We start from the raw sequence: 12,745 nt of genomic DNA, 5'->3' as shown, positions 1-12,745 counted from the left end.
GCAGGAATCTGACTCATTAATCAATACATAGCCCACATTGATGCTACTGAAGACAGTTATTTCTTCACAGATCTGTATGCCTTAAAATAATGATGCTGCATCTTTAAGATGGGTGTTCTATTCCTAGAAATAGAATACAAATAACACAGGTTTCAGGCAAAATTTCTGGCAAATCGGGTTTTAACAGCTTGTGAGAAATCAAGAGATGAGACAACTTTCTGTAACAGTCTCCTGAATCTATTTTATATCTATTTAGTGGAAGGTTTTTTATTTTAAGATGATAAGACAAAGGCTTTGAAATTATCATATCGTATAAATGTTAGCAGTCTCCAAAATTGTCATGTTTATTTTTCTTTCCACATCAGAAAATGAGTCTGATAATGCTGTGACTGAAGTCAGTAGAATTGTTCCCATTCAGTTATACCCTAAATCTGCAATGGGATTTGCTGATGGGTATAACATTAAAGCCAGTGCAAGTGATGAGCAAAGGGGTTTTTTATGCAGTCAATAATGAACATTTTCCTTTAGCTTTTCTTCAAGGCCTAATTTCAGAATCAGGAGAATATTCAGTGCCAAATACCTATTTCAAAAGGGCCAATTCTGCAACCAATACTCAAGCTAAACATTCAAAATCTGTTTCAGACCAACTTCTGTGGCGTTAGGTGATACCTGGGATGCATGAATATGGCAGCAACAGAGCTGATATGAGTAAGAGGCACAAGTGACAGAAGGAAACAGATAAAGAGCATTCAAAAGGAAAGCAGTGCCAAGCAATGCCTTCAGAAAATCCTCCCCTCCCTGTTCTTCTGTAGTTAGCATTAAACAAAATCCTCACTGGCTGGTCAACTCAAATTCATAAGTCTGAAAATAATTCTGCCTATTCCGCAGCATTATAATGGTCATGAAATGAATCTTTAATCCACTGTGACTACCGAGGAGAAAAATCTCAGAACTTTTTGTCTGTCAGGCCACCAGGATACTGCCCACTGTTACCTGAAACTGTTCCAGAAATGAATGTTGAGATACAAATGGGAAGGAACAGCACTCACAGGTGTTTTTTTTCACCACTGTTAATGGTACAGCCTAATTAAGAATTATCTCCACACATTTTCCCCTTATTTACAGATAGCTGCTCAGTTTATGGAAGCTAGAAGAGCTGTAATGTACCATAAAACATGTATATTCTTTCTAATCTAATTAGAAACCTCCATCTTTATAGACATGGTTTTGTTATCTGATAATCATGTACTAGCACAAATGTGGTGTTTATTTCCATCAGTACAGGGAATGGGGAGTTATTTGTTCATCCTCCACAGTCTCCCCAAAATAAATTGCTGGCTTCACTTAATTCAGTGGAAGTTTTACCACAGCTGGACCACCATATCGTACATCCTATCTCAAGTACTTTAAAATAATTAACATCTTTGTTAACATTGTTGGTTTTATAAGAGAAAAAAGTAACCACATCTAGATTTATTCCCCTCCTCTTGCACAGGACTCCTTGTTGGACAAAACAAAACAGTGAGTGTGATCTGGATATGACTGGTACATCTGTGCATTTCAAAAACCGGAGCCATCTCCCAGTTCTCAAATTTAAGAGTCTTGTCTGTGCCTACAGAACACACTGAGAAAGACCTCTGCTCTCACAGTCTGGCCTTTTGGTTTCCCCTAGAGCTTAGAGCCTGGCAGCTGGGCTGGGCAGCAGCTGAGAGCAGGACCTGCTGGCGACCGAGATGCAGACTGACCCCCCAGGTGTGCCCACAGCTTGGGCACCTAACTCCGTGGGCATTAGGTGCCTAAACAGTCCCCAGAGCTCAGCTCCCAGTAAAGTTTGCCATGATCCATTCACAGAGTGAAATATTAGATTACCTAGACTGTTCCTAAGGCTGCTGGCACACCTCACAGTTCTTAGTTTTCTCAGTTATTCATGTGTTTGATCTCAGAAGTGGCAGTAGAAAAGCATTAGGGGGAAATGAGGGCATGGCACCCTATGGACAAGCAGGTTTCACCGGATGAGAGACATATTAAACATGCTTTGACCTATAACCCACCAGGTCCAAACAGTACAAACCCCACAGACAGCTTGGCATGAAAAAGGGAATGATACAAAATACTGGGGAAGAGGCACACAGGGTGATAGCAAAACAGGAAAACAGATAAAAATTTAAAAAGATAAACCTGGATGGCGGTGTAAATTTTGTTTCTCAGCATGCGCTATTTGAAAAATTGAGGGAAACAGAGAGGGTGTCCTGTCCCTTGATTAGACGCTAACAAACTTCCTGCTCAAAGTAATGTTCTGTATATATAAAAACCAGGGATCGCCCTTTAATATCCATTCATTGCGGTGAGGGAAGTGGTGCATGAAATACCGAAACAAAGCTCTCAGGGTGCGTCTGAATCAGGGGTTCAGCTGGGATCACTTTTTAAGTATACCTCCTAATATCACGATTTAGTCCTCTTTGATTTATGTTGTGGAGTGGTGTCTGAGTGCTGAAACTGAATATGTGCTCCAGGAGCACACCGAGTCTACTGCCACCACAAACAGGTACTAAATCCGTGGACCAGATTTGTGCTAGTCCAAAATTTAAAATGACTGGCAATGTGACATCCAGACCTCAGCACTAACTCTTTATGTATCTACTGTTATTGGTCTGCACTACTTGCTAATGTAAAGCTGGCCTCAGATATCACTTTTTGCAAGCGTTAGCAAATGCTGGCAAAGTGATGGAGGCTACTAAAGTGGTTCTGGCTTCAGCCAACAAGGGGAGATTGGAAAAAGGGGAGAGAAAAAAAAGAGGGAGGGAGAGACAAGGGCAAAGGCAGAAGGAGTCCTACCAGCATGGCTCACAAAGAGACAGGCAGAGCTCTGAAGCTCTCAGAAGAATTGGGGGCAAACAGAGTGGAAAGATGCAGGCTTTCTCCCACTACTAAAGGATAAGGTCTGAAAGGAGCCAAGGAGTACGTGCGTCATTAATATAGGAAGGCAAATATGGATGCTACCTATAACATTTATTTTCTTTGCATGCATTCTGGTTAACTCAAGAGCTCAAGCCTAAACATCTAACCAAATGCATATGCTTAAAACCTCTCTTCTTTCCTGTATTTCATTTGTATATTGTCACACTTAGCCTGCATTCTGAGATGATGGGATGACAAGAGATACATTATGGACCGTGACACAGAGATGAAATAACCACTTACCATCCCTGCCTGCTTCATGACCTTCACCCAGTCATCTTCTCCTTCAGATAGTTCTGAATATTGCAAAATGTCTTTTTTGTCTGAATATTACAGCAATTGGATAAATAAGATGGTAGATAGTAGATAGCATGAAGGAAGTGAAAAACAATTTGTATTTCTTGTGTTAAAAGAAGATGATATGCATAGGTGAGAAATTAAAAACAAGTAGTTTGGGTTTTAAATAGAGGTGAAGATAAAATTATGGATAAGGATGGACACTTACCTTGGGCAAATAGCCTGTCAAAATGACTAATAGTATCTCCACTCAAGATGTGGGGATGAGTTTTCAGCCTATATGAAGATTCCCTTTGACCCCTGTGCAGAATATGAGGCAATGATGTGAACATACGTATTACATACCATGACGTACTTTGTTGTGTCACACTCCACAGGTTCCAGGTGGTCTTTCAGTATGGGAAGAATCAATGAACGTGTTGAACTACTCCAGAATTTAGTTCTGGAGCATCTGCATCTGGCCAGCTTTCAACTCAGAAGAGAGGCATCACCTGAAATATTTTTATTGTTGTTGCTATTTGGAATTTTCTGTTTGTTTATTAGAAGGTGGAATTTTTGTAAAATACTGAGCATAGGTGACTATTGCAATAAACCTATTTTACAACTGTATTAGCTGTAACTTTTTACCCTGCAACTGCATTTTAAGCTATTTAGCTCCATTTTAAAAAAAACAAAACAAAAACTGGCCTTTGGCATTTTTTCTGGTCATTTAGAAAATTAAACAAAAGTCCTTCAACTTAATAAAGTATTCAAAATAAAACTGCAAAAAGATTTTCGATTGTGTCAGACTGGGAGGGATTGCGTTCTGTTTTACTGCATGATGTGCCATCAGGAACTACATTGAATATCTTAATTGGAGTCGGATCTGCAAGTGGAGATTTTCTGTTGCATCATGGTAATTTCTCAAGCGTACTCTCTAGCACTTACTTTGCTCAATACAGTGTATACGCAATAGTGTTTTACATATATGTTGATACATTTTTGTAAGCTGCATAACTTTCAGAATCCCTTAATGAGAACCATTTGCATAACTAAATAGAAGAGCTACAAAAGAAGAGGTTTTGTTCCAGTGAGATTGAATGCTAAAGGAAAATAAATTATTAAAGACAAAATTCATTGCCCCACTCAGCATAGCTTTCTGTTGTAAGAGCTCAGTGAAAAGATTCTGTAATAAAAAAAATAACCTTTTTTCATCAAATGCACTTAGTCATATTCAGAGGCTGATGATCTTTAATGTTTTACTAAACTTCAGTATCTTGGGCTCTTTTAGAAAAACATGGATATTTTAAAAACATTCATTAAGTACTGCCTCTTGCTTCTATTGCATCCTAAAGGAGCAGAAACTAAAGTTTCCCATTAAAAAACCCCACCTCAATGTACAATTATCTTCAGGTTTCAAAGAAGAATAAAAATGATAGGGAAATTTAAGAACTAGGTGCCTGTACACAGTAAGATATCACATTACGAGTCCTGCTGGAGTGGGAATTTTAGGTTTGCCCTTCAGTCTGAAGTCAGTGGCAGTATTTACAAATCTTGTATCTGCAGGTTGTCCTCAATGAATGGAAAATTCTATTTATAGAGTTTTAGAGCCTGTGAGGTAATTTTCCCTCAGTATTTTCCCTATAAAAACATGACAGCACACCCTATTTTATGAAACATATTTGGATATGCTAACAGTTATGTATTCATCATTGATTTTCCAGTACTTCACACCATAAGTGGTTATTTGTGTGTTATAGTTAAGATTATAACAGCATCTTTGTATAGCCTTTTTGCATTAGCATGGTGGCTACTCCAAGTACAGGAGTTCAGAATACTAAAGATAACAGATAAAAAAAAAAGAAAAATCTGAAATATTTTCAGTGACTGTTAGATGTACAAAATAGTGTGCCCCAAATGCTGAGCTGCCTCAGAGATGTACAAGTACCATAGATAGCCAAAGCTAATTCTAGGAGCATGCTTTTCTTCAGTCAGTCTTGTGCAGGTGGCCTTTAACTTCAGACAACACAAACTAGACCTGTGCTGTCATTGTACAACGGGTACTGCTACTTCAGTTGTTAGTAACCACATTTCCCTTTAATTGTCTGTTATTATTTCCATGATAAAAATAGCTGCCCATTGCTCCCAAGTAAAAAGAAACAATTACACGCCAAATTATGATGAGACATCAATTTTTAACAGGATTTACTGTGAATTAGATGATTGTTTGCTGTATAAATATGTTTCAGAAGGCTGAGAAGTTATCCATCAGGAAGAGCTGTATCATTTATTCATACAACCTTCAAATGAAAAAAATCACACGCTGAGAACTCTTTCCACAAGTTAGAAGAAATAAGTAATAAAATTTAGCTGGGTATGATACAACAGCTATGGTTATCCTATTAATTTATTTTGCTCTTTGCAATCATAGCAGTATTTCCTGATTTGTTTAAAGTTGTTTGCATGCAAACAGCACCTCCCCTTCTCCCCAGCCCACCCCATTCATAATTGATCACCCCCTCATTTTGCTCATGCACTTAGTGCAGTATTTTCTCTCTGACTGTATCCAGGACTGCCAAAATAAATACTTTGCACTAGCAAACAGTATCCAAACAGCATACATTTAAACATAACAATTGCTGTAAAGAGGCGTGCGAAGACTGGTAACTGAGCCATTTCAAAACTAGGCTGGACGAAGCACCAGGGAGCAATATCTGCCATAGGGAAGTACTGCAAGACAAGGAGCAGAAGACCTAACACCTCCTTCCTCAACTAGCTTTTGCAATAATTATTTGAAATTACTTGTGCTTACTGATGGACACAATCCAACACAGTGAAAGTCATAAATGTCACAGGTGCTTGTGCTTAAACCAGTCGTGAAATAGTTCAAGGAGCTACATTTGCAGAATTATTGGGAAAGTTCACTTCTACAGGCATTTTTCAAGCCCAAAATTTTTCAATGGATTTGCATGTTCTTTGAACGTGCATTTCCGTCTCTGATTGAATGATGAAAAATTCCCATTCCTCTTCTAACTTATAGAATACAGCTATTTAAAGATTAAGCAGTTCTTCGAAACAGAGAGTCATTTGTATCACATGAAATAATTCCAAGACCCCAAAGATTGCACAGCAGGGAATCAGTAAAATTATAGCAACACTTAGAACGAAACAAGAACAAGCAGAGTATTAAAAAATGTATAGAATTGTCCACAGAATTAAAACAGTGGTTATACAACACACTTGGCATGGGGATTATAACACGAATTTGTGTATAAGTTGCAAACTTGTCCCATCAAAAAGGGTTTCTGACATTTCCATTTGACAATGATAATTTTAACAAGTTTTCATTTACTTAAATTTCATTATTATCCCTTACAGTGAAAAGATAATACGTAAAAGCAACACTATTTTACAGGAGAAATAAGAGAAGTGTGCAAAATTTTATTCAGGGGCAATGGATGAAGTCCCTCTTGGTTGTAACTGTTTTGCCCATTTACCCATAAGTAATTCAAGACATTTTACCCTTCACAGCCACACAAAGTAAAGGAAACTGCTGTAAACAACACCACAATTTTTCACTGTGTGAAATGTCTTTGTGTCAAGCATAACTAAACTATTTCCCTTTTTATTGTTTAAATACAGTGATACCTATCAAGCATCTTGAAGTGCTGCAATTTTATAGGGGCTAAATGTGAAGATAATAAATGAAATTATCTCAAATCCCTGTGGAAGCTTCATGACCACTTCTCTGAAGAATATACTGTTTTCCCTATGAGACGAATCTCCATACTCAGAGTTGCATAGAATGGTTTTGACCAAGATCAAGACAGTTGATAGGTACAAATTGCAAAACAGCAGCTATTTTATTGTTTTATAAAGTGCTTTAGGCTAGCTAGGCTTCTAAATGTTGCCCCAAAAATGTAACTGGATCCAAATATTCTCTTCAAGATACATATCTGAAATAATACAAGTCTTGCCAACGAGACATAATTACAGGTGAAATCAGTTCTGACAGCAGTGTTGTAATCTGAACTCTGTTTTCAGATGCCAGCGATGTCCATAGATTATCAAATCACAACTCCATGCTTCCTTCCCTTTGAGGAAGCACACTGGGGTCCCATCTGTTCAGCTATGCTGCAATGATGACTAGCAACCAAGTCATAGCCATTCTGCCCCAGGATGGAATACGAGCCACTGTGAAACCTCAGAGGCAGGGGTCAGTTAATGTAATGATCCACGCACAGCGAAGTCAATAGAAATACGGCAATTTTCACTAGATTAAGACACTCCCCCTTGGAAGATACCCCTACTTCCAAGTAAGAAATAAAGCATGCGATTTTCCTGCTATGAGTATTTGTTTGGTTTATGCCCTTCATACTGGTGAGACTAGTTGCCTTACTTTTTTAAAACACCAGGTTTTTCTATTGGATGATGCGTTATATCATAGAACAAGGTAGTATTATTTGGGAAGCATGACTTCTCAGATATTATTTATCCAGCTAGAACAACATATACAACTCCCTCACCCTTTTCAAATATTTGAGTTAATCAAGCAGTAACAAGATTTTATGTACAACTATCTATCTGCCCTGCTCCAAGCAGGTTTTAACCAGACGTGATGAAAATCTGCTAAATACAGTTTGTCCTTGGCTATGTTTACAGCCAAAACATACTGAGTAGCATTTCAGCTGCACCTGCTGCTGATGACACTTCTCACCAAGTAACTTTTCAAAGGGAGGCGAGGATTGAAAACTGAGGTTCCATCCACTGATACATCAATAGAACCTCGTTAATTACAAATCAGTAGAATCACTCAAATTTGGAAAAGTGTGTCTGAGATCAGAATCTGGCACCGTGTCTTGTCTCGTTCGCTGGGGCAGTGACCTTGCTCTTGAGAACTTGGGGAGCATGCTGTCAGCACGTGTGTTCAGCCCTCAGCTTTCCTGAAAAAAATTAATGGCACAGAGCAGTTTGTTGTATGACTCTGCCAGATAATTGATTTCTGTAATGGTACCCTGTGTCAGTTATTAACTACTACAGTAGAAAACGTGATGAAGGGGGAAGAATTACAATGTAATGCAGCTTTGTCAACCATCTGATTTTAATATTTTCAGCAGCTAGTCTGAAATAAATGCATCTGGATTGAGAGACAAAGAATCATTTACGTGTTCACTAAGCAACAGCTTGACACTTTCTCTGATGAATGTGGTTTAAAACATCTGTTTTTACAGAATAGATGTTAATTTCTCAATTAATTGTAAAGTTCAAATGACAAAATTTTCCTTTTAGGAGAAAATGCTTTCTAACATACCATTACAATGAATCACTTCCATCTGTCTATTTGCGTTGCATTTTCAACCATAACTAAAATTGATGTAAAGTTTAGGCGTCCTGCTAAAAGTAAAATGATAACCAGAATCATGGCATCGAAGATACAAGAGCTGTATTAAAAGGGAAACATTTTGTAATATGTTGACATTCTAATGAAAACTTAAAATCTCTGCTGACTCACAGAACATCCAGCAATATCAGTCATAAAGCAAGAATAGAATTTACATCTGAGTGGTTTAAGTGGCCCAAAATTTTCTATCTTAATCAAAAGGTCGTGAAAAATGTATGACTTCCAAAAATATGCAATTGAAATGGGTACTGAATGATTTTTAACAAAAATATAACAGATTACAATTCAACTGATTACCCAAACTATATAATATTTTGCTATTTTGTAGAAATAAATCATAGAATCATAGAATGGGCAGGGACACCTTTCACTAGACACTAGTTGCTCAAAGCCCCATCCAACCTGGCCTTCAACACTCCAAGGGATGGGGCATAGACAACTTCCCTGGGCAACCTGTTCCCGTGCTTCACCACCCTCATAGTGAACAATTTCTTCCTTATATCTAATCTAGATCTACCCTCTTTCTGTTCAAAGCCATTACCCATTGTCCTATCACTACACGCCCTTGTAAAAAGTCCCCGTCCAGCTTTCTTGTAGGCCCCCTTCAGGTACTGGAAGGCTGCCACAAGGTCTCCCCAAAGCCTTCTCTTCTCCAGGCTGAACAACCCCAACTCTCTCTGCCTGTCTTCACAGAAGAGGTGCTCCACAGCCCTCTGATCATCTTTGTGGCCCTCCTCTGGACCTGCTCCAACTGGTCCATGTCCTTCTTATGTTGGGGACTCCAGAGCTGAACTCAGTACTCCAGGTGGGGTCTCATGAGAGCGGAGTAGAGGGGGAAAGTCACCTCCCTTGACCTGCTGGTCACACTTCTTTTGATGCAGCCCAGGACATGGTTGGCTTTCTGGGCTGCAAGCACATATTGTCAGGTCACATTGAGCTTCTCATCAACCAACACTCCAGGGTCCTTCTCCTCAGGGCTGCTCTCAATCCATTCTCCACCCAGCCTGTATTTATGCTTGGGATTGCCCCAACCCAGCTGCAGGACCTTGCACTTGGCCTTGTTGAACTTCATGAGGTTTGCATGGGCCCACCTCTCAAGCCTGTCAAAGTCCCTCTGGATGGCATCCCTTCTCTCCAGCATGTCAACTGCACCACACAGCTTGCTGTCGTCAGCAAACTTGCTGAGGGTGCATTCAGTCCCACTGTCCGTGTTGCCAACAAAGATGTTAAATAGCGCCAGTCCCAATACTGACCCCGAGGAGCGCCACTCGCCACTGGTCTCCGTTTGGATATCAAGCCATTGACCACACTTTGAGTGCGACCATCCAGCCAATTCCTTATCCACCAAGTGGTCCACCTGTCAAATGCTTTGCAGAAGTCCAGGTAAATGTCAGTTGCTCTTCCCTTATCCCACCAATGCTACAACCCCGTTGTAGAAGGCCACTAAGTTTGTCAATTTGCCCTTAGTGAAGCCGTGTTGGCTGTCATCAATCTCTCCTTATTTTCCATGTGCCTTAGCATAGTTTCCAGGAGGATCTATCATCTGCTCCATTCTTTTGCTGGGCACAGAGGTGAAACTGACTGGCCTGTAGTTCCCTGTGTCTTCCTTTTTTCCCTTTTTAAAAATGGGCGTTATGTTTCCCCTTTTCTAGTCAGGGGGAACTTCACCAGACTGCCACGACTTCTCAAATATGATGGATAGTGGCTTAGCAACTTCATCTGCCAGTTCCCTCAGGATCCTGCAGATCCATCTCATCAGGTCCCATGGACTTGTGCACCTTCAGGTTCCTCTGGATGGTCTCAAAACTTTAAAACCCCAAACGTAAGGATGAATTTTCTGAGAAAAATTTGTATGACATCCCCAAGTGCTCTAACATCTAGCTAAACCACCCCTATACAGCAATAGTCCTAAGAATGGTAAGATCTTTTGCAAAGGCTGCTCAATAAATACATTACTTTACTAGAACACAGATACGAAAAGTCCTCAAAAGTCACAAAGAGGATCATCCAAATAGAACTTGTGTGCAATTGCTAAAAACTGAATAGGTTTTGGTTTGGGGTTTTTTTATATGTCATTAAATTTACGTGTAGGTGTGTCTATGTATTCACAATCTACTTTTTAGTCAAAGAACAAAAGGAAACAGCTTGCTTAAGGGTCATGCAAAAGTGTGCCTGTGTTACATGTGATACCTTTGACAATGTGCTGGTCACATTGGAGTGCCTGGGTGTATATTGATTGGAGGTGATGACTGACATGAGGAAAATCATACAGTCAAGAGAGGTTACACGTACGTGTTGGAATAGCTGCTGCTGGTGATAAGGTGTATAGGGGTATATACGGTGCTAGAGAGAATAAATTCCTGACAAGGGGTTATAATGAAATGATGGTAATGCTGCATGTATCTGCATATTAAAGTGGTGGGTAGTGATAATATGTATAATTGTGATGGTGGGCAGACAGTGATAACAAGATGTGTGAACTGTAGGAGGTGACGGGCATGCATGGTAAGACGCGTAGGTTGTAAGGATGCGTGTGTGATGCTGAGTATAGTGGTGCTGTGGGGAGCATATAGCAGCATATGCACTGTGCTGATATTTATGCGGTGTGGACCTGCTGTTCTTGACAAAAGTAGGTGGTGCTCATAGGTGTCAGTTTACGTGAAGCGGCAGGTTGGTGTCCCTACAGGTGTGGTATGCTCACACGTATGAGTGGCTACCACCAACAGACTAAGCAATTACTGAGTATTTTGTATGTGCGCCAGTGCTGCGGCGGTGTTGATGCAGTGAGCGAGTGTGAGGGTGTGTGTATCAGCGAGTAACCACGGCTGGTTAATACAGAATGGGCAGGTGGGAGTCCTATATAGAAATTGCTTAAGTGGATATGTATAAGTATGTAAGGACAGACTGTATGCAGGGAGCAATAACACATAGGGAGATAAGAGACATAACGCCCAGAAGGAGAAGCAAACCAAACATACAAAAAAGCATGCTTGCCAGGGTATAGAGCTGCAGCATTAGGACTATCTGCTGGTGTTCATGTGTGGTGGGAACTGGTGGTGCAGATGAGGGGTGTAAGGCAGCAGTGGCTGTCTAGAGGTGACAGTATGAGCAGCTGTTGGTGTAGGTGGCTGCGTTTGTCTAGGATCAGGGCGTGTGTACAAAACAGCACGGTATGGGTCAGCGCGTAGAAGCAATTTGTGGGTGTATGGGTGTAGCGTGAGATAAACTGTTTATGTAGTGATGGTTCCATATATGTAGAAGTAGTGTGTGAATGGGGCTGGTGTCAACAGTTTGTGTCACTGTATAGTGCTGAGGAGGGTTTACAGCCTCAACCTGTGTGGATACAGCCCTCTCAGGGATACGCATATGTTTTAAGCACAATATTAAGAGAGGGGGATGCAGCGCTGGTGATGCAGCATGTGATGGTTGTGATCCTGTGAGTGGAAGCAGCATGCAAGGGGACAGAAGAGAGGACAGATGGTGTGTTTGCATAGCAGCATAGCTAGAATGGTCCTGGCACCCTCGTGGTGTAAATAGTGATGGTGAGCTGTAGTGTGCAAACTGGTGCCTGCACTGTTGGGTGTGTGATGGACAGAGGCAGAGCTTGTGCTGGGGTGTCAGAATCGGTCCAGGGGGTTAGGGGTGTACTTCAGGATGGAGCGTGTGGAGAGGGGCAGGGCTGTAAAGTATTGGGTGCTGCCAGTGCGTGATGTCTGGTGGTGGTGGGACAGGCCAAGGTGGGGGGCATGGAGCTGCGTGGCGGTAGGAGGGACGGGCAGTGCTGTTTTCAGGCAGTGCTGTGCGCTTGGGGCTGAAGGTTGCGTGGTGCCTCGTAGTCAGTGCCATGCCCGGTGCCCGAATGCGCACGGTGCGGTGACAGGAGGGGGTTACAGCAGCTGTGTAGGCATGAGGCAAGCCTGCCCAGGTCACGGTGCCCACCCAGCCACGACCCAGGCTTTTTTCCTAAAGGAGAAAGGATGGCCCGGACCCAGGTGCCATGGAGGGGGAGAAGTGCAGAATGCAGGGGGAGGGAGAGGATGCTGGCTGGAGGGGCGGGGGGACACCGGTGCGGGGTGGGAGGGCAGCGCGGGGCCGGGGAAACAGCAGCGG

Source organism: Egretta garzetta, unplaced genomic scaffold (genome assembly GCF_000687185.1).
Source record: "Egretta garzetta isolate BGI_Z169 unplaced genomic scaffold, ASM68718v1 scaffold79, whole genome shotgun sequence".
NCBI classification, from domain to species: Eukaryota; Metazoa; Chordata; class Aves; order Pelecaniformes; family Ardeidae; genus Egretta; species Egretta garzetta.
Note: the sequence above shows the minus strand (reverse complement) of the source record.